Source organism: Lepisma saccharinum, chromosome 5 (assembly GCF_977018435.1).
Source record: "Lepisma saccharinum chromosome 5, izLepSacc3.1, whole genome shotgun sequence".
Taxonomy (NCBI): Eukaryota; Metazoa; Arthropoda; class Insecta; order Zygentoma; family Lepismatidae; genus Lepisma; species Lepisma saccharinum.
In genome coordinates, this window is record NC_139233.1 from 28,368,855 (window position 1) to 28,374,921 (window position 6,067).

Sequence of the window (6,067 nt, forward strand, 5' to 3'; positions counted from 1 at the left end):
TATTCTGCAAGTGTGTTAAGTGCATTCTAGAAATTATTTTATCATTTATAGTACACTTCCCACATTTAGAACATGCTGAAAACACTTCTTAGTACACAACGAAATAATTTATCAGTACTGTAATATTTTAGGCGGAGGGAGCTTAGTGTAAATTTCTCTAGTGCAGGGTAATGGGGGTGCTAAGCTACATTTAATTAAAAAATTGAGCTTGTTCACATTTGTGCATATATAAACACACCTTTCTGCTTCAAAGTGGCATGGCCTTGTGAGTTCATGGTTGGTTATATGTGCAAATTTTGAATTGAATATTGAAACTGAAATGACACTTTCAGGAGATATTGAAAATAACTTTTGCACAAAATGAGAGATCATAGCTGAAAAAAGAAAGTAAATAAATTTTTCTTCTCATTTAATCTACATGTTTATGCCTTATCGTGTATACATGCAGATTAACAATCACAAGAATAAACCAAATAGGAAAAAAATTCAATTATGAACAAAAAATAAATGATGCAGGAGTAAAGAAGCATTGTCATTAAACAGAAAAAAATCAACAACCTGTAACCTAAAATGAATATAAAACACAGAAACACTATGAATACCATTTTCAATCACCACACCATTGTTGCTAATGAACAATAAGAGAAACTTAGGTGCAATTCATAGTAACAAATGATACAGAAGATCCTGAGACAGAACATTTATTGTTTGTCACAGATACACTGGTACTTAATGCATAGTCTGCTTTCAATCCTTGAACTTTTCACATAAGATAGATGACTTGAGGTGACAGTCTGTCTTTATGGCCTAATAGTATACATATACTGGACTAATACCATACATGTAGCACAACTTTTGGGGTAGTCTAATTCAAAACTATAGTATATGTCAACAAGTGCATAGATAAATGTTCGTAAAGTGGCACACTGCACTTTCTAGCATCTGCAGCTACCGGGACAACATTCCTTCCACTAATAGTGCCAGATAGGGTGCTTCTTTCTCAAAATCTTTTGTTACCAAAGGGTGATAATTCCTGAAAATAAATGAAGCATGCATAAATATCATATTTTTTTCTTGAATTTAATTACAAAACATCACATTTATTCCTGATCAAGTATTATCCAATTAAAACAATCTCTCTCTCGCAATGAGACTTAACTATGCATCAACCCACAAAAAAAGAAAAAAATACATGGCAGAACAATGCCCTCAAATGGCTGTTGTACACTGACATTAAATTTGACTTATTTAATATCTGCCATGACCCAAGAACACAATGCTTTGACATTCAAGCAGATCCCTGTACCAATTTGCTTCCCTTTTACCTACACTAAATTCCATGACTCCACATCCCTTTGAGGGGTCAAGGCCTGCCAGACAGACAGCTTTTCATTGGATAATATGTGCTTAACGCATTGTGTACCATCAGCACTGTTACTGGTGTTCAAGCTCACAGTATTTTATTTATTGCATGTAGCTCCCCAACTGTTATGATGTTGGGTTAATACAGAACTTTGGAACTCCAAAGAGTTCAAACCAAGAACCACTCATATTAAAGACAACAACAGTAACCAAGAATTCAGCTCTTCTATTTTACTAATGACTACAAAATATTTAGAATCCAACTTGTCAACTTCTAAACCTTTAGTATATTACTTTCACTGTTCCTCCCCTCAACTACAGCAATTAAAGTTTGTATGCGCTTACCTTTGATGCATGAAGACGGGTACACAAAAATACTCCTATACAGGCCAGACTTGAACCCGAAACTCATCACAAGAGCACTTTCTCCTTTATGTTGCATGTCTTTGCACAGGGCCAAGAAAATATTGATGTGAAGTTACTGTAAAACAAAACAAATACCATATTTACTGGTATGAAACAGAGAACATTCAAGGTTTATTTAAATTAGCACTGGGAAAATATTACCATACCCAGGTGGTGTAAATATAATAGCAATAATATTCTTTGTAAAACTATAGAGGAGACAGATTCTGAAATATACTTATAAGCCAAAACAAAGTGATTAAAGATATAGCATACTCAATTTAGTTCATTTATATTACTTTTCTGTTCATAAACGTTTATCCTATACATAAAAAATTGATTTAAAAAATACAAGACTAATTTTTCCTGTTTATATCATATAATATGAATGTGAAACAGTCAACACTTTATCACAGAGGAACATTACTTGGAGCTTTGAAAATATAATAATTAGGAACTTATGTGAGACTAAAACAGATGAAGAGAATGCATGGTTTTAAATTATGTAATTTGTATATGAATTACAATTGGAAACTCTTCATAACTTATGCCCGACCCTGTGGCCGAGTGGTTAGCACATCGCGCTGCGACGCCAAGGGTCCCGGGTTCGAATCCCGGTCGGGCTTGGTTGTTTGTGAATGTCCATTCATCAATTTTATCATTTCATCACTCATCCCCATCTTCGCAAATTAGCCAAGAGGCACAAAACGCGAAGTAAAATAAACTAAATCAATCAATCTTCATAACTTATCTCTCTTTTCTTCTCTTCCCTCCCCCTCTCACTCTTTTCTCCTTCCCATCCCACCACCTCTCTTTCCCTCACAAAAGGATAGAAAATTTGAGAGGGAGAGAGAAAGGCAGACTGAGGGCTCACTCTATCACTCTCCTCTTCTCTCTCACTCTTTTCTTCCTTCTCTCTTTCCTTTTTCTGTTCCTTCAGAGAAAGGATGACTGTCTCACACACATATTTCTCTGTCTGTCTCCCTCTAGGAGAGAAGAAAAATGGAAGAAATGCAGTGAGAGAGAAAGGGAAGATGACACACACACACACATATATTTCTCTCTCTCTAAATGAGACACACACTCTCATACATATGTGTGTGTGTTTTAGAGAAGAAAAATGATAAATCCAGTGAGAGACACAGAGAGCGAGAGAGAGATAAAGGAGAAGAGGGAATAAAAGACATGAGTGAGGGAAGGAGTCTATTTCGCTCTGACAAAGAGAGACGCTGAATAGAGAAAGCAAGTGGAAAGAAAAGAGAAAAGAAAGGATGAAACAAAAAGAAAAACAAATAAGAGGAGAAAGAGTTCTCTCTGCTCCTCTACCACTTTCCATGACTAAATGTCATTGTAATAATTAAATTTCCAAGTCTTTGATGTGCATAAAAGTTTGTATGTTAACAGAAAAAAATACCATTCCATATCTCAAGCAATTAAGAAAGTGAAAGAGAATATACATGACTGTTTCTCGTGTTGGCCATTATCTATGTATAGTTAAGTTACTTAAAATAATTTATCACTTGCACAAAAAAATATTTAGAGTGGTGTATTCTGGATTTTCCATCTGTGGATGACAGTTTGTATTTAAAGGTGGTAGGAAAAATTTAGAGCCAAAATTACTTTATGACTTAAAAATGCATATTCCACATGTCATTAGGATAATAGGCATTGCTACAGACACTTTTGAAAGGAAGCATAAAAAGAGGTAATATGCACAAATAGATAAAATAAAATAAAAGAGACAAGATATAGTTATTGCACATTAAGCAGTATAAAAGCAAAATTAAACAGCAAAATTGACATGATATCCTTATCTATAACATCTATGAGTATAAAAATAATTTTCCACAAGAGAATTCCACTACTGAAAGAGAGAGAGACAGACAGACAGACTACAAACCTTAACAGTTAAGCATATTGAATTAACCTAAGTCTCATTTATAAAGCTGGTATCAAAGGTATGAGGGGGTTAAGATCTGATCATTATGTCATCCAATAAGAAGCTATTCAGATTGTGAGTGATGTTATGAGTTATCAGGATTTTCGAAAGGAGGAGGGGTACATATGCTTATTTTTATTAATGAGCCCTCAATTTGCCATTTTTTTCTGCCTTTGATGTTTTTTTTCAACATTTTTTAAGGAATACTGAACAAAAGAGGTGGTTATAAGTTGTGACCCCCACCAACCCCCTTCTGATATGCCACATTGATGTTGCGTCAAGCAGTTTAATAAATCTGAGCCTTAAATGTACCTAATGTTGAAGCGAAGGAAATATATTCTGAAGACAGTTTAAATTAATTCAACTTTGACTTCTTCTATTTATATTTGTTAACTCGCAAGTCCAAATTTCAAACACGAGGAATACTTTTATCATGGTAAATTGTCTACGGAAAGTGAGATTTCTTATCACTGATTGATTTGGAAATGCAAATATTCATGTTTCAGATAACAATATGTAACACACACTTACCTTTTGCATCCTTGGTGGGTTGATATCCACAATAAGCACAGAATAATCCTTCTTCAGTCGAATCATATGCCTCACAATTCTCTGCACGACAATAGCTTCTGAATATTTCTCTCTTGTCGTCATGACAGGAACAATAGGTGCCTTAAGAATAATAATAAAAGAAACTTTTGCATGAGAACTAGTGATATCAAAACAAAATACTAGTTGAGTATATCAATTTAATGGCACAGTTAAGAATAATGAACAACAGACAAGTAGCATTTAAAAATATTTTTTTTATAAAGTCCTAGGATGATCATTTCATTCTTATTACTAAGATGAGTGATATATATTTTTTTTATTGTTTAAAGTGATGTTAGTATGGAATGTTAATTCGATATTATCCATTGTCTAGTTCTTGAAACTACACTGGATATGGAAAATATCCAATTAATATTGCGTGCTAATGTGGCGCGCCCAAGGAGAGTTATTGGTGGGGGTTATAACCCCCTTTCGCCTGCACTTAAAAAAAAAGAAGAACGCCAGACGTACGAAAAGATGGCAAAATGAGGACGGACCACAAAAGAAAGTGCGCACGCCACTGATAGAACCATTGTATCTAGCATTCATGGATTTTTTAATATAATATTTCTTATCTTTCACATATATAAGGTTAAGATATTCTAGATTTTTATTACGCCTACTCCTCTTTTCTAAAAGAAAAAAAATAACATCCAGAATGTGTAAATGCCTCTCGTTCGTTTCCATATTTCTTTCCCCCTCTCTCGCTTCCCTATTTCTCTCTCTCTCCCATGTACTCGTATTTTTTCCCTTTACCCTCTCTCTCGGTTCTTGTATTCCGCTCCCCCCTCCTCTTCGGTGTATGTCTATGTATCTCTTCTCTTTCCTTCACTCTCTGTCCGGTTCTTCAATTCTCTTCCTTTCTCATATTCTCTGCTGCTTCTTTCATCTATTTTTTCTCTCCTTTAAAGCACTTCTTTCTTATGATGACATGCGAACATGATGTAAATATTTCCAACATCTCCACATAAGAAACAGTGTTTTAAAAGAAATAAAAGAAAGGGAGATGGAAGAAGCGGCAGAGAATGTGAGAAAGGAAAGAGTCAGACAGAGAATGAAGGAAAGAGAAAAGAGACAGATAAAGATAAAGGAGCGAGTCGGGCACACACACACGGTGAAGAGAGAGAGGAGGAGAAGAGAATTGTTTGAATTGTTGGTTTTAACTACACTTTATGTACAAATAGGTTGGTCGGAACGCACCTATAGTTTAAAGCGTGATCCCAATCACTGCGCAATGTGTCTGCAGCAGGTATCGAACCCGAGATCCTTTGATTACAAGCCAATGACGTAATCAGCCATCGGGAGGGAGACCGAGGACAAGAGAGGAAAGAGGCCGAGTCAGAGACAGGCGGGCGAGAGAGAAATAGAGAAACACAAGAGAGATAAAGCAATAGAAAAACGAGCGAAATAGAGAAGCAAGAATTGGAGAGAATGATATATATCTCTGTGGAGATAGTAAAGAGAGAGAGAAAGAGGAACAAGTAGAAAAGAACAAACAGAAATAGAAAAAGACAGAGAAAGAAATACAAAAATGGAGAAAGAAATAGATGAGAGAGAGAGAGAGAGAAATATAGAAGCAAAGCAAGCGAAAAGAGGCAGGCAAGGAAGAGGAATAATAACAGAGAGAGAAAGAGAATAAAGAAGAAACAGGCCGATAATGTGAGGGTAAACATAGGGAAATGAATGCTCGAGAACAGAGGAAATAAACAGGAAGGAAGAGATACTAAAATGAGAAATGAAGATGGGAAGCTTTAACGGAAAATAAATTGA

General features: G+C 35.2%; 1 long non-coding RNA gene across 1 annotated transcript; it reads right to left on the minus strand.

Moving 5' to 3' along the window:
- Nucleotides 1–337: 337 nt before the first annotated feature.
- On the minus strand, nt 338–4,339 carry LOC145988274 (uncharacterized). The gene is made up of 3 exons (XR_014441726.1): nt 4,238–4,339; nt 1,708–1,843; nt 338–1,033 (listed from the first exon to the last, which is right to left on the minus strand). It is a non-coding gene; the product is annotated as an uncharacterized LOC145988274 (long non-coding RNA).
- Between the last annotated feature and the right edge of the window lie 1,728 nt (nt 4,340–6,067).